Genomic DNA, 26292 nt, shown 5'->3' with positions numbered 1-26292 from the left:
CTTGAGTCCAGGACTTCAAGGCTGCAGTAAGCTATGATCATACTTGATAATGGTCACCACACTGCAGCCCAGAGTTTATGGATTATCCTTTCCATCTCTTCCTCTATTCCTTTCTCCTCTCTTATTTCTTTCTCACTGTCATTGGGTCTTAGAGGTTAGATAGGTTAACATTTGTTATCTTCCTCATTTATAGAGAATTGCAAGTATGAACTATTAATCCTACTATTAGAAATTGTATCAGTACTGGCCGGGCGCGGTGGCTCACGCTTGTAATCCCAGCACTTTGGGAGGCCGAGGCGGGCGAATCACGAGGTCAGGAGATCGAGACCACGGTGAAACCCCGTCTCTACTAAAAAATATAAAAAATTAGCCGGGCGTGGTGGCGGGCGCCTGTAGTCCCAGCTACTCGGAGAGGCTGAGGCAGGAGAATGGCGTGAACCTGGGAGGCGGAGCTTGCAGTGAGCCGAGATTGCGCCACTGAACTCCAGCCTGGGTGACAGAGCGAGACTCCGTCTCAAAAAAAAAAAAAAAAAAGAAATTGTATCAGTACTAATAGACCTCCATCTCAAAAAGCCACACACATACACACACACACGTAATCACAAAATAGGCCGAAACAGTTCATGTTGGAAATGCAAGATCTGCAGCCATGATACTTTGCATATGTTATTCAGAGTCCCACACTTAGAGTGCTAATGATTGAGAGTCATGATACCTGTCTCACAGGCTTGTTGTAAAGATTAATACTGAGAGCAGTGTTTGACATAGAGCAAATCTCCATAAAGGCTATTTGTTGTGGTTATTGTTGTAGTCACGACTCCTTTTTGACCATATAGAGTATTATAGCAAGAAGATTTCAATTGCTAGTAACAGAAAATCCAACTCAAACTAGCTTAAACAATGTGAGGGAACCTTGGGGATCACATAATTCAAAAGTCAAGAGGTAGGGGGAGCTTTAAAGTTGTTTGAGTCAGAGGCTCAGCAATATTATTAAAGACCCATGTTTTGACCAGGCACAGTGCCTCACACCTGTAATCCCAGCACTTTGGGAGGCCGAGGTAGATGGATCACTTGAGGCCAGGAGTTCAAGACCAGCCTGGGCAACATGCTGAAACCCCATCTCTACTAAAAATACAAACATTAGCCGGGCACAGTGGCATGCCCCTGTATCCCAGTTACTCAGGAGGTGGAGGCATGAGAATTGCTTGGACCCAGGAGGCAGAGATTTCAGTGAGCTGAGATCATGCCACTGCCCTCCAGCCTGGGTGACAGAGTGAGACTACATCTCAAAAGTAAATAAATTAATTAAAATTTTTAAAAGACCAATTTTTTCCCCATCTCTCTTTTTGGCCATCTCGTGATGATGGTTTTATTCTGCAGTTGAAGCCCCTTATAGCTTTAGACTGTTCGTCAGCCTAAATAATGAGAGCTGTGCTTCTCTTTTACTTTCAGCTCTGTAATCCAAGCAAGAGTCCTGGTATTCACCAAGGTTAGACTGGCTCATGTCATGCACTCCACTCTCGGCCAATAACAAAGATCAGGGAAATATAATGTACTGACTGGTTTGAGCCAGTCCTAGCCTACTCATGGACAGTGGGTGGAGTTTGCTTCCCAAACAGTACATAGGCTACAAGGAGAAAAAGGAAAAGGCAATATAGAAGTTGCATAGACAAACAAAAATGATCTTGCTTAAATAATTTAATTTCTCTCTATCTAGTTTTCCTGCAAAACTTGTATGAATTCACATTATAATTTTTTTTTTTTTTTTTTTTTGAGACAGAGTCTTGCTTTGTCACCCAGGCTGGAGTGCAATGGTGTGATCTTGGCTCACTGCAATCTCCACCCTTCGGGTTCAAGCGATTCTCCTGCCTCAGCCTCCCGAGTAGCTGGGATTACAGGTGCCTGCCAGCATGCTCAGCTAATTTTTCTATTTTTTAGTAGAGACAGGTTTCACCAGGTTGGTCAGGCTGGTCTCGAACTCCTGACCTCAGGTGATCCACCCACCTCGGCCTCCCGAAGTGGTGGGATTACAGGCATGAGCAACCATACCTGGCCAATTCATATTTTAATTTTACAGAGACAGTGAAGAAAAATACATCAATGAATAAAAAACAATAACAAAGAAACTCTCTTACATAGTCTTACCATGTGCTCAGGGTTTTAAATCCTTTGCATGTACTAATTCGTTCAATTCTCAAAACGACCATAAGTTTTAGGCAAGACATTTGTCAAAGGTGATGTCAGGATTTGGAATGTAGGCATTATGGCTCCAGCACCTATTTGCCTAACTTCTCTGCAGAGAGATGGGTGTTACTTCTGACATGCTCCAGAAAGTGCCACTGGGCTTGGTTCTATGGCTCCATCTCCCAAGAGGTGATCAGCATATCGCAATTGATGAATGAAGGGTTAAAGAATAAATAAATGAGACATGAGAAAGAGGTGTTTCTACAAAGTTTTTTTCCATTCAAACAATATTTTAAAATCTGAAACCCAATGATAAGAGAAGAATAAAATATGCAGTTCTTTCACCAATTGAGTAATTAGAAAAAGTTCACCAATTCCATCCCACTCAGCTTCCAAACCATAACAGCATCTTCAAATTATAATGCCAAAGGTGATCAAGTACTTTGAAGCCAGGATCGCTAATGCCAGTGAAAAACTGTCAAAAGTATGAGTCAGCTGTTTGATATTTAGAAAATCAATTAATCTCTTTGGGTCTGTTTCCTGCTCTTTGAAGTGATTTAACTTAAAAAAACTTTTAAAAATAGCATGTCTACGCACAGAATTACCTCTACATCTTTAGAACTACCTCAATCTTTCCTCCTCAAACAACAGCTTGTGATTTTACTTGAAACCCATGTTTATTGGATTTTTTATCATGACTCTGGCATCCCACCAAATATGATCAAATTAAAAAGGAACTGAACTGGTAAACCAAGGAATAAATAACACACAAGGAACTTTGAAATCTCTCTGCAAGCTTCAGCTAGTTAATCCTCCCAACATCCCCCTGGAGTCATGCTAAACAGTTTTCAAAGGTCAGATCTCATTGAGAATTTGACTTATTTTATCGAAGTCATAGAAAAACCCAAAGTTTATGGATTATTCTTTCCATGTCTCCCTCTATTCTCTTCTCCTCTTTGATTTCTTTCTCACCAGTATTGTGTCTTAGAGGATACAGACAGGCTGATATTTTTTATCTTTCTCATTTATAGATAATTACAAATATGAACTATTATTATTAATCCTACTAATATTAGTAATTGTATCAGTACTAAATTACTGTGTTCTCACATAGAAAATTATTGATGACAGGCATCTCATAGCAATTTCAATTTCATGAATTTATAATTCCAAAAGAAATATATTTCAGGTAATGCAAATTTGTTTTCTACAATTTATATATTCCTTACCTCTTTGAGGGGAGTTCAGTAATTTCTATTTTATCCTAATATCAAAACCACTTTTCTGGGTTTCTCAGTTTAGAGAGAAAATGCCTGTGAGGCTCATTCTTTTGGCTGGTGTCTCTCATCAACTTTAGAAAACAGAAATCCCAGTGCATAGATCAAAATAGAAAGGTTATTTGGTAATAAACTAAATGTATTGCTATCTTGGCCAATAAAACAGAAAGTAGCATGTATAATATCTAAAACAAATTCTTCAATGGTGAGATGTTTCATTTTCTGATTAAATTCTGTCAGCTTACAGAGACTTTTTATGGAAACTTAAATAGTTCACCTTGTACCCTGTAGAAAGTATCTTTTTTTATGAGACATATTAACTATACATAACAGATTAGAAAGGAAAAATGGAAGGATGAGTAAAACTGCAGAAACAAATGTGCATTATCATCTTCCTTGACTAATTGTATTGAATCTGCTCCCAGGTTGCTCTATTTTTCTAAATTGGCATTTGAAAAGAGGCAGCAAGGCTAATTTGCTCCTCCACTTCTCAACAACAGCACCTGTGTTAGTCCGTTTGCGTACCGCATGAAGAACTGCCCAAGACTGGGTAATTTATAAAGGAAAGAGGTTTAATTGACTTACGGTTCAGCATGGTTGGGGAGGCCTCAGAAAATGTACAATCACGGTAGAAGGTGAAGGGGAAAACAAAGCACCTTCTTCGCCAGGGTGCAGGAAGGTGACCTGCCAAGCGAAGAGGGAAGAGTCCCTTATAAAACCTTTAGATCTCGTGAGAACTGACTATCACGAGAACAGCATGGGGGAAACCCCCTCCCACCATGATTCAATTACCTCCACCTGGTCTCTTTCTTGACAAGTGGGGATTATGGGGACACAAAGCCAACCATATCAGCACCACTTCTGCATCACCCTCCTTTTCCCTTCCCATCCTCCTGCCATCTTCAATTATGCTATTCTTAACATGCCCATCCCAAGACCAAGGTAGGTATTGAGCAGGAATTGAAGGTGGTATATTCTCGGTTCATTAAGTTCTTGTCAGCCTGGAAGTTTCCACAACTAGGCATAAGAAGAAATCAGCCCAGGCGCAGTGGCTCACGCCTGTAATCCCAGCACTTTGGGAGGCCAAGGCAGGCGGATCATGAGATCAGGAGATTGAGACCATCCTGGCTAACACAGTAAAACCGGGTCTCTACTAAAAATACAAAAAATTAGACGGGCGTGGTGGCTGAGGCAGGAGGATCACTTGAACCCAGGAGGTGGAGGTTGCAGTGAGCCGAGATCTCGCCATTGCACTTCAGCCTGGTGACAGAGCGAGACTCCGTCTAAAAAAAAAAAAAGAAGAAGAAGAAATCGGAAGTGGTAGAGAATGCATCTGAATTTTTTTCCACCTCCGTTAAAATTTCATGTATCAATGAATGAGAGAATCTTCACTAGATAAAGTGCACTGTATTGGGCAATCCCAGGTGCATTAAAAGTTGTTACGAGGATGGACTTTGGAGACAGACACCTCAGTTTCCACTTACATTTAATAGCTATTTGTGCTTGGTCAAGCCAGTTTACTTCCTTATGCTTCAGTTTTGAATCTATAAAAGAGTACCTCCTTTATAGGGTATTATAAGGATTAAATAAAGTGATACATGTAACGTACTTAGAATTGTGCCAGGAACGTAGTAAATTATATACAGGTATTTGTCATTATTAACTCATCTGTGATTTTAATCTGTTCTACGTTCCCAAACAATGGTCATTCATCATATGTTTCCTTTCTCCCAGGGAAGAAGGAACTCATTACCTCTTAAAGTGGCCTATCTCATTTTCTGACTATTGGAACGTTGATCTTCCTATAACAAGCCAATTTTTTTTTTCCTTATAGCTCTGGCTCACTGTCTGAGGCCTTCCTTGGAGCTGCATAAATGAATTTGATATTTGAATACAGTTCTCTCCTTCCCAGTTTCTCTAAGCTAAACATTCTCCATTCCTGCAATCATACACATGTAATATGGATGAGTATTTAATAACTAGTTTGTCTGTGGTCTTAAAGAGTGGTACCCAGAAAGATGGGTCAGAAAGCAGGACTAATGCGTCCCTCATTCTAGAGGGAATTCTAAGGTCCTATTACTTTGGGGATATTTTTAGAATCCCCATATTATCACCTCAAGTAAAACTCAAGTCAGTTTTGTGTGACTGCTACTAACTTGCATCTCATCAACCCTTTCCGTGATTATGCAATTCCTTTCTGGTTTTTGTTCATTTGTGGGATGGTGGTAGGGAGGGGAGCAGTAACTGACAACTTTATAATTATTCCTATTGAATTTCATTTTGGCATCAGCCTATTACTTGAGTTTGTCAGGAGTTTTTTAAAATTTCAGTCTATCAATCTTTGTTTTATCACATATCACTAAGTTTCCCCTTTCTTTTGATAGCCAAAAATACATACCTATCATATAAAGAGGAGGACAAGGTGCTGGGGAATCCAGGGTCCCACTTTTATTCTTGTTCTCAAAAATAATGCGCCTAAGTTGCAGAGAAAAAGAAACACTTATACACTGTTGGTGGGAGTGTAAATTAGTTCAACCATCGTGGAAAGCAGTGTGACGATTCCTCAAAGACCTAAAAACAGAACTACCATTTGACCCAGCAATCCCAACACTAGGTATGTACCCAAAGGAATATAAATTGCTCTATCAATAAAGATACATGCACGTGTATGTTCACTGCAGTACTATTCACATAGTAAAGACGTGGAATCAACCTAAATGTCCATGAATGGTAGACTGGATAAAGAAAATGTGGCACATATACACCATGGAATATTACGCAACCATAAAAAAGAACGAGATCATGTATCTGCAGGAACATGGATGGAGCTAGAGGCCATTATCCTTAGTAAACTAACGCAGAAACAGAAAAGCAAATACCACATGTTCTCACTTATAAGTGAGAGCTAAATAATAACACGTGGGACATATATGGGGAACAACACACACTGGAGGGAGAAGATCAGGAAAAATAACTAATGGATACTAGGCTTAATACCTGGGTGAAAAAATAATCTGTTCAACAAGCCTGCATTACACATTTACCCTGAACTTAAAAGTTAAAAAAATTAAAAAGAATATGCTCAAGCTACTTCTTAACTACTTAGCCTGTGTACCTCACAGATTTATTTTTTAAGGCTAGATGCTAAGAACACTCAAATTGTGTCTAACTATCATCAAGACTATAAGCTGGGTACAGTGACTCACACCTGTAATCTCAACCTTTTGGGAAGCCAAGGTTGATTGCTTGAGCCCAGAAGTTCAAGACAAGTCTGGGCAGCATGGTGAGATCTCAACTCTACAAAAAAATTTAAAAAGAAAATTAGCTGGGAGTGGTGGTGCCCACCTGTAGTCCCAGCTACTCAGGAGGCTGAGGTGGGAGGATTGCTTGAGCCCAGAAGTTCAAGGCTGCAGCGGGCTGTGATTGTAACACTGCACTCCAGCCAGGAGCAACACAGTAAGACCCTGTCTCAAAAAAAAAAAAAAAGAAAAAAGAAAGAAAGAAAAAAAAAGTAAATATTATAAATAATCCCCTACAATCTTAAAAAGATAATTAAGATTTTTACAATTATTTTACTAATAAAGCTATGGAAACAAGCAAAAAACCACAAGCTTAGTCTAAAAAAAAAATCAGAGTGGATTTATTGAGAATATGGAGAAAGGTATAAAATAAATTTTTAACCCTTGATCCTTTCGCTTGTTTAATCCGTGGGTACCTAGGCATCTCTTCATGCGTAGCTCGAGCTCTGAGAACTGCCTCTCTGCCCACACAGCCAGCACTTTGTATGCATCACCGCTCTTTACTTTGTCAATGAGCAGAGTTAAACATTTGCACGTCTATCTCTTCCTTAGGAACATGAGCTCCTTAAGAGCAAAAAAGCCATTTTAAGAACTTCTGCACCCAGCATGGAGCCTAACACATAGTAGATAATAAATGTTTATTGAATAAATACAGTTGATCCTTGAACAACATGAGTTTGAACTGTGTGGGTCCACTTATATGTGAATCTATTTCAATAAAGGTTAGACCAAGTGGGCCCACCTCCCCTGCCTTCCCTTTCACCTTCTCCTCTTTGACTCCTCAAACCACTGATACAGCAAGACCTTCTCATCTTCCTCCTTCTCCTCAGCCTACTCAATGTGAAGACAAGGATGAAGACCTTCATGATGATCCACTTCCACTTAATGAATAGCAAATATATCTTATCTTCCTTATGATTTTTAAATACATTTTCTTTCCTCTATTGTTAGAATACAGTATATAACATATATACAAAATATTCATTAATTGATTTTATATTATAGGTAAGATGTATTAGTAGTTAAGTTTTGGAGGAGTTAAAAGTTATACGAGGGGGATTGATGCAACTGTAACTGACCAAGCATGCTAACTAAATGTCCCTACAGGTATAAGGCCAATCATTAACTTAGGTAACAGCTTAAGTATATGAATTGTAAAGAGTAAGGACATTTTCCCTACACTACCCCACTCCCTACATCCACTATATCCCTTTCATCCATTCACTGTGACCAGATGTTTCATTAAATGGGGATACCTTTAATTCTACAACTCGAACTAAAATGCAAATATGCCCTCTAGAGAAGCGAAACTTTGGCATAAATTTTTGTTGAGTTGCAAATAAGTCATATAGGTTACTCTGCTCAGTACACAATTTATAGAGGTTGGGGTGGTCGTGGAAAAAGAGTATCTATCATCCCTGCAGGTCTCAATTCCCCTTAGCATCAGCCCTGCTGTGGCCATGGGCCAATAAAATCCTGAAGCATCAGCCCACCAGCAAGTAGAGCCTAGAAAACGCTGCTGTTTTCACAAATACTGTGCCTAGAGCATGAATTCATCCTGTAGGTGTCCATGTGATCATCTGAACCAAGTTTCTCAATCAAACACCCACCCCATGCAGCCTGGCTACCTAACTAGCTACTTGGCCAGAGTTGCAGGCACCTGGGTCTCCCTCTGAAGGAGGGAACCTATTCCTAAATCCTAGTTAGCAATTAAGAGACCTGGCTTTCTTGCTCTCCACTTTCTCTAAAAAAGACTTCCCAGGATTCTTCTTAGGGAAGCCTTTCGACCAGACCTGCCCTGAGAACCCTGCTGCCCCAGGGCAGTGATGTCCGCATTCTTTGACTAGTAACTCCCCTCAGCCATTCTTCTCTGCCTGAATAGGAACCTGACTTTTGCCTCCCACCCTCTAACTTGGGCTTGCTGCTGGCTCATCCCACTCCTGCCCTGGTCATTATACCCTAACCCTTGCCAATCCTGGCTTAGTACCAGTTTGCTTCCTCCTCTGAAGGAATTTCTGCATTTTTGTCAGCCCTAGTCACATGATTTATGACTCTGAGAGAAGGAAAAAGGTGGGGAGTGGGGAAATAGGAAAAGGAACTACTAGAGACGACAAAAATTAAAACTTTCATCTGCCTCACCTATTTTGCCTAGTCTAGAACTGGTCAGTGGCATAGGTTTTAAATTTCATGTACTCAGAATTTCTTCAAAAAGCTTCTCTAACTGTAGCTTCTCTGTCTTGGCCGTAGGACCCTCTCTCAAACAATGCCCCACCAAATTGAGGCCAACATACCCAGGAGTTGCCAGTTCTGCAGGAGGCTGGGTGTCAGCCAAGCTCAAATGCCAAAGTAAATAGAGGAGGGAGGGGCACAGGATGAAGAGACCAAAGAAAGGGGCATTTCCCAGTCTAGACAGGAGGGCTGCTTTTTTTAAAAGCTGTGTTTTTAAAACCCTGCTCATTCAAAACTGTAAATTCTTAAGAAGTAAGTTTTCCTTTCACTAGTGGCTATCTCACTTTTTTGTTGGTTTGTTTTGCTATATTTACAGCACTGGATAGGTTGGTTTTATTTTTCCATTGCACACAATAGCATTTAATATTTAACATTTCATCAGTAAGATAGTTATAAAACCCATAGTTCCAAAAGAAATGTAATGCTTCATTGTATGTTAGATCAGTATGTAGAACTCTTTAATCACAAGTTTATTCAGCATTTCAGATACTTTTGAAATTATTTTTTATAGAATAATTTCATCATAAATAGCAATATCTCAGATTTATTTAACATATAATTTAACAGAGGGCAGTGTTTCAAAGTGGAAAACAAACTAGACTAAGAATCAGAAGTTCTAAATTCTAGACCTTTTACTAACTGTTGAAGTTTAGGTAAAGCCTCAGACTTCTCATCTGTAAAATGCAGCAGCTGAAAAAGGAGACTGCTTAATTGGTACAGTTTTTATCCAGCTCAATAACTTTATATGCCAAGAGTGTAGTGCAGTAAAAAAAAAAAATGCACTTGGATTCAAAAGACTCAGATTTTAATCTAAGTGCTGCTTCTAACTTTACTTGTGACATTGAGCATTTACCTTCTCCTGTTTCCCTCATCTGTAATAAAAAGGAAATGGAACAGATGTTGTCTAAGGACATTTCCAGCTCTAAAATTGTATATCAAAGAAAAATGTTGTGGTGCACATGCTGTCTTCCGTTTGCATGTAAAATGTGATGTTTTGCTCTAAGCAGCCTAAGAGAAATACATGTATTTGTAAAGCATTTCTCGAGTTTGCTGGAACACACTTTTATCCCACGAACAGTGAACCTTAAGTTCTCGAGGCAGAAAAGCTGTCTTAAGAGCCTTGTTTGCTTCACCTCTCTTCTGAGTACCTAAGTTCAGGCTCTGCAATTGAGCTTAAACCTTATTACTATAAAGCTTCTTCCAAGTAACTTCTGTAGGCCATAAAGACAACTATAATCAAATTTGGTTTTTACCTCCTGTTTATAAACATGCTTCTTAGGTCAAAAAGTGACTTCTTAAAGGTTAAAAAGCCATTTATCAAATAAACTGAACTTTTAAATTTTCTTACACAAAATGCTTAATCCAAAAATATTTTTGTGTTTACAATTCCTGAGTTTTTGTTGTTGTTGTTGTTGTTGTTGTTAAAATGCCTTAACTATTCACATAAAGTATCTTCGCGTCAAAAGGAAGTCAGAGCTACAGTCATGAGTGGTTTACAGAATATTTTCTGATAGTCTTTGCTTCATTTCAGTATCGTGCCATGATTGGCTGTTGCTAGCTACAAATAAGGAAGTCTTCAAGTTGGGGGATTTCTCAGTGGAAGTTCCCACTTCAACATAAGGGAGAGCTCTGGACAGTTTGAGCAGCATTGACAGAGCCTGTCGAAAACACTTTACGACTGTGTAACTGTCTACATCTTTACAGAGGAATAGTCTACAAAGGAAGACTTGTAACCTGGAGAAGAGGTAATCTAATTTCAATAGTTCCTACTGATTCTTAACCTAGGAAAGTGGCCTGGATGTCTTAAACTGAAGTGTTGCAGATGTGTTACCCTCTTACTCTTGCTATGTGAGTAATTTATGACATGATTCAATAATGCCTTTGTAGTCAACGTCATAGTTAGAAATTTGGCCTTTAAAAAATGGCTGGACGTGGTGAGTCATGCCTATAATCCTAGCACTTTGGGAGGCCAAGGTAAGAGGATCACTTGAGCCCAGGAGTTTGAGGCCAGCCTGGGTAACATAGTGAGACCCCATCTCTATTTAATAAATAAATAAATAAATAAATAAATAAATAATGGGATCCCTAGCCAAGACCAAGGAAAATTTTAATTTTTTTCATTTTCTTTCTAACTTTTAAGATAGAATTTATGTCTCTGCTTGAATGATTTTATTAAGCTTATATCTGGAATGAGAGCTTTCTCCAATGAATGATTTTTATAACATAATGTTGATATTATGCTGAAAGATATTTGGCTTAAGTTGTTCATAACTTACTAGGCTGAAAAGTAAATTAAAGTAAAACTGTATTCATACTTTTTTGGTTATATTTTTAAAAATCCATCCTGGCCTGATCCAGTGTGTCTATTCAAACATTAACTCAAGGCTGGGCACGGTGGCTCACTCCTGTAATCCCAGCACTTTGTGAGGCTGAGGCCGGCAGATCACCTGAGATCAGAAGTTGGAGACCAGCCTGGCCAACATGATGAAACCCCGTCTCTACTAAAAATACAAAAATTAGCCGGGCGTGGTGGTATATGTCTGTAATCCCAGCTACTCAGGAGGCTGAGGCAGGAGAATCACTTGAACCCAGGAGGCAGAGGTTGCAGTGAGCCAAGACAGCGCCATTGCCTAGGCAACAAGAGCAAAACTCCGTCTCAAAAAAATAGTAATAATAATGATTAACTCAAGTTTAGTATTTTTCTCATCTCATAAAAAGCACATGATAGTGAATATTTCATTACAGTAAAGTCTTAATCTTATAGACAATGCTGCATCTCCTTGGACCATTTAAACTTACACAGTTATAGTAATCTAGTCTTATTCTATTACCAATTAGCCCTTATATTTTCACAACCAAAAATGAATATTAAATACCATGTAATATTTCATTAAGTTATTTTCTTAAGAATAATCATAGGAAAAATGACAGCTCAAAAAGATTAAAAATCAAGAATTATTATTACTATTGTTACATTATTATAATAGCTGTCATATTCAAGCTTGTAAGTGGCAGAACCAGGGCTTAAATATAAATTCATATCACCTCTTTATCCAGGGCTTTCTGTTACTACTGCCCTGCATTCTTATAATATTAAAAAAAATTTGAGAGATGTCATATCCCAAAAGATGGAGATTCTTATGATAGAAAAAGGAAGATGACTTGGCCATGTTCACGCAGCAAGCAAGTCATTTTTAGAAGCTAGATCTTTCTTCTCACTCACCCACTCCCATCTCTTCACTCCCTCCAGGATACACTTCCACATGCACACAGGTGGGCACACTAGTGTGCCTCCAAGCAGTTAGCTTCAGAGCCAGAAGAAGATGTGGGGTTGTATACCCAGTCTAACCTGCCTTGAGGTTCTGCCCAGCAGCCAACTGGGGACCTAGAGCAATGTCTAGTTACTTCTTTTAAACACTTATGACATTGAGTCATAGAGATAACTAACTAGATGATTAAAAATAAATAAAGCTCCCCTGAAAAAGCTATGATTAGAATTTCATGAAACTTATGCACTAATTTGAGGAAAGTGATCATCCTTATAGCATAGAAACTTCCTGCCTGAATATTCTATTAATATGTCTCTAATGTATTAAGGCCTCAGTAGACATAAAAGTTCTTTATTTATCATTAAATGTATTCCAATATATTTTGTTTTATCTTCTTGTGTGTGTAGTAAAGGTACTTGATAGGGATATTCTTTCCACTATATTTTCTAACTAATTATTGCTGGCTTCTTAATTTCACAATTTTATCTTTCATCTAGCAATTTTATTGATCCCTCATTTTTTCTAAATTACTTTAGGTAATTAACACGTGATGCCTAGACAGAAAAAAATACAATTATGTATTATCCCTTTTTTCCCTCACCACATTGGCCAGAATTTCTGGAACAGTGTTTAATAACAGAGAAGACAGCAGTCAACCTTGTCTTGTTTCTGATCTCAGTGGGAATTTCCCTAGTGGTTAACATTAAGAATGAGGTTGGCTGTTGGTTTGAGATAAGTGCATTTATCATAAAAACCAAATAATTGCCAAGTACCTTGTTTACTAGAGGCTTACTTAAATAAAAACAAAATAGAGACTTCATGTTAAACTATACTCAATGTCTTTTTGGTATCATTAGAGACAACTGTATGGTTTTTCTACTTCAAACTGTGCAGTGGTCTGCTGTTACACAAGACAGTCATTGCATTTTTAAAAACTCCATGTCATCAAATATTGTGATATTAAAATGATTGCTTTCGTAATAAAGGTAGATTTATAGTTATGAGCTATGTTTTGTTGTTGCTCCAATTAAAATAATAAATTGGTAGTTCAAAATAAACTAACCAAACCTACATGTTTCCTCTTTTTCTCTTCAATCCACATGCTTAGACACCTCTTCTCTATTATTTTGGCTTCATAATTCTGTTCACAACTCAAACTAACAGAAAAAGAATGAAAACAATGTGACATAAGCCAAGTAACCCTATCCAGGCAGAGCAACCAAATAAACAAAGCAGCTGTTCCTAGGCTTTGTGCAAAAAGCCTTCTTCCTATTATGACAGTGCTAGCTGCAGGCCGCAATTCAGTTACAACTGTGGTAAGCAAAATGTGTGTCCAAATTGATTAATCTTATATCCAACTTATATTAAGAAAATGTATGCTAAAGAGAAATGTTTGAAATTTGCTAAGAATTTTTAATATTCATATTCAAAACTGGGTTAGTGTGTATTTTTGTTTTTATATTCATAAGCCTGTAAAAATTAGTCTGTATTTTTATTTTCTAGAACATATCACTGATAGGTTTCAGTTTTAAAATGAGACTAGTTTAATAAAGTAAAATGATAAAAATACCAAAATGTTCCAGGTTCTAAAGAAAATTCAATAGGAGTTACCTGTTCCTTGAAATGTTTAAAGAAGAATCCATAATACTGTTGGGCCTTGGCATCCCCTTTTGAAAATAATTCTTTAAATGCTTACAATGTCTTCCATTGTTATTGATCTATTTGGGGTTTATGCTATTTTTCATGCAGCTTAGTTTACTTGCTTTTGCTTAGAAATTATTCTTTTTAAAAATTTTTCAAATATATTGGCATACATGGTATTCTCTTGAACTTTTTAAAATCATCTCCATAACTATGTGGATAACCCTTTTTCATGATGCATTTTGTCCATTTGTTTTTTTCTCTTTTTTTTCTGATTGGATGTCACAGAACTAATCTCTTGGATCTATTCCTTCTATAGTTAGCTCTTTGTAAAATTGTTTTTGCCTTATCTTTGTTAACATTTTCTCAATGGCTTTTTAAGACTATTTTACTTTTCTAAGTTTGTGAGTTGAATTCTTAGTTTATTTATTGTTATTCTTTCCTCTTTCATAATGAAAATATTTAAGGCTAGGAGTTTTTTAGTACTATTTTAACATCTTACAACTTCTGATATATTTCTTTCACATTTCACTGTCTTACAGTTTTTAATTGAAGTTTTATTTCCTCTTTGATCAGATTTATTTAGGATCGTAAAGGGTTTTTTTAATGAATAGTCTGTCTTTTTAAAAACCATTTTAGATTTAGAGAAAAATTGAGCGAACACTACAGAGAATTCACATATACCACCCTTCCTACCCCCACCACTCACAGCATCCCCTATTATTAACAACTTGCATTAGTATGGCACATTTGTTACAATTTATGAACCAATATGGGTACATTATTATTAACTCAAGTCCATAGTTTATTCGGGTTTTCTTATTTTTTCCCTTTTTAAAACTGAGGTGAGGCCGGGCGCGGTGGCTCACGCCTGTAATCCCAGCACTTTGGAAGGCCGAGGCGGGCGGATCACGAGGTCAGGAGATCGAGACCATCCTGGCTAACACAGTGAAACCCTGTCTCTACTAAAAATACAAAAAAATTAGCCGGGCGCGGTGGTGGGCACCTGCAGTCCCAGCTATTCGGGAGGCTGAGGCAGGAGAATGGCGTGAACCCGGGAGGCGGAGCTTGCAGTGAGCAGACATCGAGCCACTGCACTCCAGCCTGGGCGACAGAGCCAGACTCCATCTCCAAAAAAAAAAAAAAAACTGAGGTGAAATTCATCTAACACAAAACTAATCATTTTAAAATGAACGATTCAGTGGCATTCAGTACACTGACAATGTTGTGTAAGCACCACCTCTATCTAGTTTCAAAACATTTTTACCACCCCAAAAGGAAACAGTGTACTATTTAGCAGTTGTTCTGCATTTCTGACTCCCCTCAGCCCCTGGCAACCACAAATCCGCATTCTGTCTCTAGATGCATCTATTCTGAATACTTCATATAAGTGAAACCAGACAGTGTGACTTTCTTTTTTATTATTATTTTACTTTAAGTTCTGGGATACAAGTGCAGAACGTGTAGGTTTGTTACATATGTATACGTGTGCCATGATGGTTTGTTGCACCTATCAACCTGTCATCTAGGACTTAAGCGCTGCATGCATTAGCTATTTATCCCTCCTTCCTCTTGCCCCTCAACTCTGACTGGCCCCAGTGTATGTTGTTCCCCTCCCTGTGTCCATGTGTTCTCATTGTTCAACTCACACTTATGAGTTAGAACATGCGATGTTTGGTTTTCTGTTCCTGTGTTAGTTTGCTGAGGATGATGGCTTCCAGCTTCATCCATGACACTGCAAAGGACATGATCTCATTCTTTTCTATGGCTGCATAGTATTCCAGGTGTGTATATGTACCACATTTTCTTTATCCTGTCTATCACTGATGGGCATTTGGATTGGTTCCATGTCTTTGCTATTGTACATAGTGCTGCACGAAACATATGTGTGCATGTGTCTTTATAGTATAATGATGTACATTCCTTTGGGTATATACCCATTAATAGGATTGCTGGGTCAAATGGTATTTCTGGTTCTAGATCCTTGAGGAATCACCACACTGTCTTCCACAATAGTTGAACTAATTTACATTTCCACCAACAGTGTAAAAGCATTCCTATTTCTCCAAAGCCTCGTCAGCATCTATTGTTTCTTGTTTGTAATAATCGCCTTTCTGACTGGCATGAGATGGTATCTCATTGTGGATTTGATTTGCATTTCTCTAATGATCAATGATGTTGAGCTTTTTTTCATGTGTTTGTTGGCTGCATAAATGTCTTCTTTTGAGAAGTGTCTATTCATATCCTTTGCCCACTCTTTGATGGGGTTGTTTTTTTCTTGTAAATTTGTTTAAGTTCCTTGTAGATTCTGGATATTAGACCTTTTTCAGATGGGTAGATTGCAAAAATTTTCTCCCATTCTGTAGGTTGATGCTGCTCACTCTAATGATAATTCCTTTTGCTGTGCGGAAACTCTTTAGTTTAATTAGATCCGATTTGTCAATTTTGGCTTTTGTTGCAGTTGCTTTTGGCATTTTCGTCATGAAGTCTTTGCCCATGCCTATGTCCTGAATGGTCTTACCTAGGTTTTCTTCCAAGGATTTTACGGTTTTAGGTCTTATGTTTAAGTCTTTAATCCATCTTGAGTTAATTTTTGTATAAGGTGTAAGGAAGGGGTCCAGTTTCAGTTTTCTGCATACGGCTAGCCACTTTTCCCAACACCATTTATTAAATGGGGAATCCTTTCCCCATTGCTTGTTTTTGTCTGGTTTGTCAAAGATCAGATGGTTGTAGATGTGTCGTGTTATTTCTGAGGTCTCTGTTCTGCTCCATTGGTCTATATGTCTGTTTTGGTACCAGTACCATACTCTTTTGGTTACTGTAGCCTTATAGTATATTTTGAAGTCAGGTAGTGTGATGCCTCCAGCTTTGTTCTTTTTGCTTAGGATTGTCTTGGCTATATGGACTCTTTTGGGGTTTCCATATGAAATATAGTTTTTTTCTAATTCTGTGAAAAATGTCAGTGGTAGTTTGATGGAAATAGCATTGAGTCTATAAATTACTTTAGGCAGTATGGCCATTTTCATGATGTTGATTCTTCCTATCCATGAGCATGGAATGTTTTTCCATTTGTTTGTATCCTCTCTTATTTCCTTGAGCAGTAGTTTGTAGTTCTCTGAAGAGGTCCTTCACATCCCTGGTTAACTGTATTCCTAGGTATTTTATTCTCTTTGTAGCAATTGTGAATGAGAGTTCATTCATGCTTTGGCTCTCTGCTTGTCTATTATTGGTGTATAGGAATGCTTGTTATTTTTGCACACTGATTTTGTATCCTGAGACTTTGCTGAAGTCGTTTATTAGCTTAAGGAGGTTTGGGGCTGAGATTATGGGGTTTTCTAAATATAGACTCATATCATCTGCAAACAGAGACAATTTGACTTCTTCTCTTCCTATTTGAATACGCTGTATTTCTTTCTCTTGCCTGATTGCCCTGGCCAGAACTTCCAATACTATGTTGAATAGGAGTGGTGACAGAGGGAATTCTTGTCTTGTGATGGTTTTCAAAGGAAATGCTTACAGCTTTTGCCCATTTAGTATGATATTGGCTGTGGGTTTGTCATAAATAGCTCTTTTCATTTTGAGATATGTTCCATCAATGCCTAGTTTATTGAGAGATTTTAACATGAAGGATGTTGAATTTTATTGAGGGCCTATTCTGCTTCTATTGAGATAATCATGTCGTTTTTGTCATTGTTTATGTTTATGTGATGGATTACGTTTATTGATTTGTGTATGTTGAACCAACCTTGCGTCCCAGGGATGAAGCCGACTTGATCTTGGTGGATAAGCTTTTTGATGTGCTGTTGGATTCAGTTTGCCAGTACTTTATTGAGGATTTTTGCATTGATGTTCATCAGAGATATTGGCCTGAAGTTTCTTTTTTTGTTGTGTCTCTGCCAGGTTTTGGTATCAGGATGATGCTGGCCTCATAAAATGAGTTAGGGAGGAGTCCCTCCTTTTCAATTGTTTGAATAGTTTCAGAAGGAATGGTACAAGCTCCTCTTTGTACCTCTGAAGAATTCATCCATGAATCCATCTGGTCCTGGGCTTTTTTTGGTGGGTAGGGTATTAATTACTGCCCCAATTTCAGAACTTGTTATTGGTCTATTCAAGTATCACTTCTTTCTGGTTTAGTCTTGGGAGGGTGTATGTGTCCAGGAATTTAACCATTTCTTCTAGATTTTCTAGCTTATTTGCATAGAGATGTTTATAGTATTTGCTGATAGTAGTTTGTATTTCTGTGAGGTCAGAGGTGATATTCCCTTTATCATTTTTATTGTATCTATTTGAGTCTTCTCTCGTTTCTTTTTTATTAGTCTAGGTAGCCATCTATTTTGTTAATTTTTTCAAAAAAACAGCTCCTGGATTCATTGAGTTTTTGAAGGGTTTTTTGGTGTCTCTATCTCCTTCAGTTCTGTTCTGAACTTAGTTATTTCTTGTTCTCCTAGGTTTTGGATTTGTTTGCTCTTGCTTCTCTAGCTCTTTTAATTGTGATGTTAGGGTGTCAATTTGAGTTCTAGCTTTCTGATGTGGGCATTTAGTGCTATAAACTTCCCTCTTAACACTGCTTTAGCTGTGTCCCAGAGATTCTGGTACATCATCTCGTTGTTCTCATTGGTTTCAAAGAACTTCTTGATTTCTGCCTTAATTTCATTATTTACCTAGGAGTCATTCAGGAGCACGTTGTTCAATTTCCATGTAGTTGTGTGATTTTTAGTGAATTTCTTAATCCTTATTTCTAATTTGATTGCACTCTGGCCTGAGAGACTGCTATAATTTCAGTTATTTTGCATTTGCTGAGGAGTGTTTTACTTCCAATTATGTGGTCTATTTTAGAATAAGTGCCATGTGGTACTAAGAAGAATGTATATTCTGTTGATTTGGGGTGGAGAGTTTTGTAGATTTCTATTAGGTCCACTTGATCCAGAGCTGAGTTCAAATCCTGAATATCCTTGTTAATTTTCTGTCTTGTCAATCTGTCTAATATTGACAGTGGGGTATTCAAGTCTCTCAGTATTATTTTGTGGGAGTCTAAGTCTCTTTGCAGGTCTCCAAGAACTTGTTTTATGAATCTGGTTGCTCCTGTATCAATTTTCTGTCTCGTTAATCTGTCTAATATTGACAGTAGGATGTTAAAGTCTCCCACTATTATTGTGTGGGAGTCTAAGTCACTTTGTAGGTCTCTAAGAACTTGCTTTATGAATCTGGGTGCTCCTGTATTGGGTGCATATATATTTAGGATTGTTAGCTCTTCTTGTTGCATTGATCCCTTTACCATTATGTAATGCTTTTCTTTGTCATTTTTGATCTTTGTTGGTTTAATGTCTGTTTTGTTAGAGACTAGGATTGCAACCTCTGCTTTTTTTTTTTTTTTTTTTTTTTTGCTTTCCATTTGCTTGGTAAATGTTCCTCCATCCCTTTATTTTGAGCCTATGTGTGTCTTTGCACATGAGATATGTCTCTCCAATACAGCACACTGATGAGTCTTGACTCTTTATCCAATTTGCCAGTCTGTGTCTTTTAGTTGGGGCATTTAGCCCATTTACATTTAAGGTTAATAATGTTATATGTGAATTTGATCCTGTCATCATGATGCTATCTGGTTATAGACTGCACCACAATGGTCTTCCTTCCTCTCCAAGGGTCATGCCAGCCACCTGGTCAGTTCTGATGACAGAACCTGGGTACCTCGGTTGCCAGTGAAGGATTTGCATGCTGTTATAGTTCTTTTTGATGGGAGCCTCCAATCGCTGCTGCTTCTAGTCGGCCATCTTGGCCTCACCTGTGACTTTCTTAAACTGTCTTTTTTTACTTAGCACAATGGTTTTGAGTTTCATCCATGTTGTAGCATGTATCAGTACTTCATTTCTTTATATGGCTGAATAATATTCTATTATATGTATATACCACAAATTATTTATCCATTCATCTGTTGATGGATAGGGTATTTGGTCTGTCTTCACTTTTGGACTATTGTAAATCATGCTGTTATGAACATGTATTTACATATATTTGTTTCAGTACCTGTTTTCAGTTCTTTTGGGTATATACCTGGCAGTGGAATTCTGGGGTCGTATGGTAATTCTATGTTTAGCATTTTAAGGAACTGTCGAATTATTTTCCACAGTGGTTGAACTATTTTACACTCCAACCAGCAATGTATAAGGCTTCCAATTTTTCCACATCCTCCTCCACACTTGTTATTTTCTATTTGGGTTCTTGTTACAGCCATCCTAGTGAATGTGAAGTGGTAATTCATTGTAGTCCTGATTTGCATTTAACTGAAGACTAATAATGTCAAGCATTTTTTCATGTGTTTGTTGACCACGTGTAGATCCTCTTTAGATAAATGTCTATTCAAGTCAGTTACCCATGTTTTAATTGGATTGTTTGTCTTTTTGTTGTTGAGTCGCAAGAGTTTTTTATATATTCTAGATTCTAGGCCCTTATCAGATATGTGATTTGCAAATATTTTCTCCTTTTCTATAGACTGTCTTTTCAGTGTCTTGACATCTTTCAATGTTTAAAGTTTTAAAAAATTATTAAGTCAAATTTATTTGTTTTCTTGTTTGTTATTTTGGTATCATATCTAAAATCCATTGCCAAATCCAAGGTCATGATGACTTACCCACTTGTGTTTGTCTAAGGGTGCTATTATGGTTTTATCTCTTACATTAAGGTAACTGATCAATTGGGAGTCAATTTTTGTATGTGGTGTGAGGTAGGGACCCACCTTCTTTCTTTTGCATGTGGTTATCACTCATCCCAGCATCATTTGTTGAAGAGACGATTTTTTTTCTCCATTAAATGGTCTTGGCACCCTTATAAGGGTTTATTTTTGGACTCTCCATTCTATTCCTTTGGTCCATATGTGTATCTTTATGCTAGTGCCATGCTGTTTTGATTACTGTAGCTTTGTAGTCAGTGTTGAAATTGGGAAGTGTGAGTCTTCCAACTTTGTTTTTCCTTTGCAATATTCTTCTGGCTACACTTGCAATTTAATATGAATTTCAGAATCAGCTTTTCAATTTCTGCAAAAAAAAAATAGGCCATTGAAATTTCGATAGCAATTGCATTGAATCTGGAGATCAATTTGTGGAGAATTGCCATCTTAATAATATTAAGTCTTCCAATCCATGGACATAGGATGTCTTTCTACTTACTTAGGTCTTCTATAATTTCTTTCAGAAGTGTTTTGTAGTTTTCAGTCTATAACTATTTTACCTCTTTGGTTAAGTTTATTCCTAGGCATTTTTTTTGGATGCCACTGTAAACAGAATTTTCTTAATTTCCTTTTAAGAGGGTTCATTGGCAATGTATAGAAACAACAGATTTTTGAGTGTTTATATCATACCCTGTAACTTTGCTAAATTCATTTATTAGCTCTAGTAGCTTTCTTGTGAATACTTTGGGAGTTTTTGTATATAGGATAATATCATCTAAGGATAGAAATAGTTTTACCTCTTCCTTTCCAATTTGGATGGCTTTTATTTCTTTTTCTTGTCTAATTGCACTGGCTACGATTTCCTGGACAGTGTTAAATAGCAGTGGTGAAAGAAAGTGTCCTTGTCTTGTTCCTAATCCTAGGGAGAAAGCTTTTAGTATGTCACCATTCGATATGTTGTTACCTGAGGGTTTTTCATAAATGCTCTTTATTATGCTAAGGAAGTTCCCTTCTAATCCTAGTTTTCTGAGGAATCATAGAAGGGTGTTGGGTTTTTTCAAATGCCTTTTTGCATCAGTGGATATAATCATGTGGGTTTTTTTTCCATTTTTCTATGATGTGGTGCATTGCCTGGAATGATTTTCTTATGTTGAACCACCCTTGCGTTACAGGGATAAATCACACTTGATCATAATGTATAATACACTTAATAGGCTGTTGGATTTAGTTTGCTAGTATTTTGTGGAGAATTTTTGCATCTATATTCACAAGGAATATTGGTTTTTAGCTTTCTTTTTTTATCACATCTCTGTCTGGCTTTGGCATAAAGTCAATGCTAGCCCCATAGAATGAGTTAGTAAGCATCCTTTCCACCCGTTTTTTTTCTTGCAGTTTGAAAATTTGATGTTATTTAAGTGCATGGTAGAATTCATCAGTGAAGCCATCTAGTCCTGATGGCTTCTTTCTGGGGAGATTTTTGGTTATTGATTCAATCTCTGTATTATTATAAGTCTGTTCAGATTTCCTATTTCCTCTTTACTTAGATTTAGTAGTCTGTGTGTTTTTAGGAATTTGTACGTTCATCTAGGTTATCTAATTGGTTGATCTACAACTGTTCCATAACATAATATTTATAATACTTTGTATTTCTATTTGGTTGGCGGTAATGTCCTCACTTTCATTTTTGATTTTAGTTATTTATTTCTTCCTCTTTCTCTTATCGATTTATATAAAGTTTTGTCAATTTTCTTGATCTTTTCCAAGAACCAACTTCTAGTTTCATTGATCTCTCGACTGTGTTTCTATTCTCTATTTCATTTATCTCTTCTCTAATCTTTATTAGTTTCATCCTTGCTAGCTTTAGATTTAGTTTGCTCTTCCTTTTCCAGTTCCTTGAGGTAAAAAGTTAGATTATTGATTTCAAATCTTCTTCTTCTTGTTTTTCTTTTTCTTTTTCTTTTTTTTTTTTTTTGTGAAATGGAGTCTCACTCTGTCTCCCGGGCTGGTGCAATCTTGGCTCACTGAAATCTCTGCCTGCCAGGTTCAAGCGATTCTCCTGCCTCAGCCTCCCAAATAGCCGGGATTACAGACACATGCATACCACCACACTGAGCTAATTTTTGTATTTTTAGTAGAGCCGAGGTTTCACCATATTGGCCAGGCTGGTCTCAAACTCCTGACCTCAAGTGATCTGCTTGTCTCGACCTCGCAAAGTCCTGGGATTACAGGCATGAGCCAGCATGCCCAGTTCTCAGATCTTTTTTAATATGAACATTTACTGCTATTAATTTCCCTCTGAGCACTGTTTTTACTGCATCCCATATATTTTGATACATTGCAATTTTGTTTTTATTCTTCTCCAAGTAAATCTAATTTTCCTATGATTTATCCTTGTGACTCATTGGTTGTTTAATGTGTTGCTTAATTTGCACATATTTGTAAATCTTTTAGTTTTCCTTGTATTAACTTCTAGTTTCATTCCATTTTGGTTGGAGAAGATACTTTGTATGATTTCAATCTTTTTAAATATATTAAGACTTTTTGTGGCCTAATATTTGATCTATCCTGGGGAGGATTCCATATCCACTTGAGAAGAATGTATATTCAGCTTTTTTTGGGTGGAATGCTCTACATGTCTGCTAGGTCTAGTTGGTTTATACTATTTTTCAAGTTGTCTATTTTCTTTTGGATATTCTGTTTTTCTATTTATTATTAAAAGTGACATAATGTACTCTCCAGTGACTATTGTAGTACTGTCTATTTCTCCCTTCAAGTCTGCCAATGTCTCTTTCATGTATTTTTGGGCCCTGTTTTTTGATGGATATATGTGTATAATTGCTATATCTTCTTGATGAATTATCTTTTTGTCAATACATAATATCCTTCTTTGTCTCCTGTAACAGTTTTTTACTAAAAGTCTATTTTCTCTAATATTAGTATAGCCACGCCATCTCTCTTTTGGTTACTATTTGCATGAAAAATCTTCTTCCATAATTTCACTTTAATCTATTGGTCTTTGCATCTAAACTAAGTCCTTTGCAGATAACATATGATTTGATCATTTGATCATGTTGTATTATCCATTCTCCCAAGCTCTGCCTCTTGATTGAAGAGGTTAATCCATCTACATTTAAAGTAATTACTGATAAGGAAGGTTTTACTTCTGCCATTTTGCTATTTGATTTCTGTATGTTCTATACCATTTTTCTATTTCTCACTTCTTCCAATACTGTCTTATTTTGTATTTAGCTTATTCTTGGTGGTATACCATTTTATTCCCTTCTCATTTTCTTTTGTGATTTTAAAAAAATATTTTCTTATCATTACCATGTGAATTACAATTAACAACCTAAATTTATAACAACCTAATTTTAACTGATATCAACTTAGTTTCAGTAACATACAAAAATTCTACTACTAAGCAGCTTAATCACCCCTTATGTGTTGTTGTCACAAATTATATCTTTATACGTTGTGTGCCAGATTTATAATTATTTTTAAGGATTTGTCTTTTAATCATATAGGAAATAATAAGAGGAGTTACAAACCAAAATACAATTATCCTAGCTTTAATATATTTACCTATGTAGTTGTCTTTACTGAAGTTCTTTATTTCTTTGTATGGCCTCAAATTATCTCCTAGTAGTCAGCCTGAAGGACTCCCTTTATCATTTCTTTAGGGTAAGGCTGCTAACACCAAGCTCCTTCTGCTTTCATTTATCTCAAAATGTCTTAATTTCTTCTTTATTTTCGAAGGATAGTCTTGCCATTTATAGAATTGTTGGTTTACACTTTTTTCTAGCACTTTATATATGTCATTCTACTATTTTCTGGCCTTCATAGTTTCAAAGCAAAATTGGCTGTTAATCTTATTGATGATCTCTTGCACATAATGTGTCACTTCTTTCTTGCTGCTTTCAATATTCTCTCTTTGTCCTCAGTTCAAAAATTGCCTCAAAAGTTGAGAGTATCTGTACAATGAAATAATATATGAACAGGACCTGGCCTACAGAAGGACCTCAATAAATACTGGGTAATATAAATGATTTCTGTTATTTAGTGGGTGATTCTACATGCATTTGATTTTTAATTTAAATAGTTAGCCATAATTATAACTTAAAACGTCTACAAATTCACACTGAGAAGGTCTAGATATTGGACTTACTAGAAAAAGACTTTCAGTCAATTGTCTTAAATATGCCCAAAGAGCTAAAGGATAATTTGATTATAATGCCTCAGTGTGGATTCTTTGAGTTCATTCTACTTAGAGTTCATTGAGCAACTTGAATATGCTGGTTCAGACTTTTAGCAAATTGGGAAGTTTTCAGCTATTATTTCTTGAAATATTTTTTCTGCTTCATTTCTCTCATTCTCCTTCAAGACTCCCACAATGCATAGTAGGTAAGCTTGATGTTAATTATCTTATCACATTCTCTGACTCTTTCTTCTGCTTGCTGAAATCTGCTATTGAACCCCTATAATTAATTTTCCATTTGTTATTGTACCATTCAGCTCCAGAATTACTATTTGGTTCTGTTTTATAATTTATATCATATTTTTATATTCTCCTTTTGTTCAGAAATCATTTTCCTGATTTCTTTTAGTTCTTTGTCCATGGTTTTCTTTAGTTCTTTGGGCATATTTAAGGCAACTGATTGAAAGTGTTTTTCTATTAAGTCCAATATAGAGACCTTCTCAGTATGAACTATTAAAGATATTTTAAGTGATAATTATGACTTTTTATTTAAATTAAAAATCAGGCTGGGTGTGATCCCAATTCACAACTGTAATTGCAGCACTTTGGGAAGCAGAGGCAGATGGATCTCTTGAGCTCAGGAGTTTAATACCAGCCTGGGCAACATGGTGAAACCCTGTCTCTACAAAAAATACAAAAATTAGCCAGGCATGATGGTGCACGTCTGTAGTCCCAGCTACTCAGGAGCATAAGGTAGGAGAATCACATGAGCCTGGGAAGTCAAGCTGCAATGAGCCAAGATCATGCCCTGCACTCCAGCCTGGGTGACAACAGCGAGACCCTGTCTCAAAAAAAAAAAAAAAAAAAAAAAAATCAATTGCATGTGGAACCACCTACTAAGTTACAGGAATTTTCTATATTACCCAATATTTATTGCAGTCCTCCTGTAGGCCAGGTCTTGTTCATACATTATTTTGTTGGACAAGTACACTCGACCTTTGACAGGAGAAGAAACTGAGGCACAGGATTAGTAAAGTCATATGATTAGTAAATGTCAATACCAACATACGAACGAGGCAACTTTAACACAGAACTCTCACTTACAATCATCATGCTTTAGCTTCTCTCAGCTATAGTTTGCCTTTGTGGGGGCAATGATAACCTAGGACTCTGCCTAGTGAGTATAAGTTTCTCTAACATCAGTCATAATGGCCATCCTAAGCTTAAAAACATCCAAATATGTATCTTGAAATTTCAAGCATAAGGCATGTCATAAAGAGGAAAGGACAGGGTAAAATAGGAGCCCACAGCTGAGCCCACAGTCTTAACCTAGAAAGGAAATCAAGTGTGGCCTAGCTTAGAATCAGATCTTTCAGTAGAGGACTCAACAGACCAGGTAAAATATGAGGAAAACATGTTCTAGGCTGAGGAAAGCAGCAAATACCTGAAAAGGACAAAAGAGCGATCACTTAAGGTATTAAAAGAAGCCCAAAATCACCAGGAAGAAGAAGCAGGACATAAGTCTGGAGAGTTA

The 26292-nt window shown here is 37.0% G+C and overlaps 1 protein-coding gene and 1 long non-coding RNA gene across 4 annotated transcripts in view; one reads left to right on the top strand and one right to left on the bottom strand.

The window, feature by feature from the left end:
- Positions 1-26292, bottom strand: part of LOC131383928 (uncharacterized) — a 295529-nt gene that overhangs the window by 249400 nt on the left and 19837 nt on the right. Inside the window, exon 3 of the long non-coding RNA XR_009214336.1 lies at positions 4047-4145. This is a non-coding gene — a long non-coding RNA (uncharacterized LOC131383928). The remainder of the gene's footprint in view (positions 1-4046; positions 4146-26292) is intronic.
- TANK (TRAF family member associated NFKB activator) overlaps positions 10612-26292 on the top strand; it is a 96624-nt gene continuing 80943 nt past the window's right edge. For 2 of the 3 annotated variants that reach the window (XM_058441652.1, XM_032755580.2), the window contains exon 1: positions 13423-13574. The gene's annotated coding sequence lies outside the window, so the exon portion shown is untranslated. Of the gene's footprint in view, positions 10735-13422; positions 13575-26292 lie in introns of those variants that run through there. The other variant, XM_032755577.2, reaches the window with a different exon arrangement.

Source organism: Hylobates moloch, unplaced genomic scaffold (genome assembly GCF_009828535.3).
Source record: "Hylobates moloch isolate HMO894 unplaced genomic scaffold, HMol_V3 SCAFFOLD_1, whole genome shotgun sequence".
NCBI classification, from domain to species: domain Eukaryota; kingdom Metazoa; phylum Chordata; class Mammalia; order Primates; family Hylobatidae; genus Hylobates; species Hylobates moloch.
Note: the sequence above shows the minus strand (reverse complement) of the source record. Positions and strands in the feature narration are given on the sequence as shown.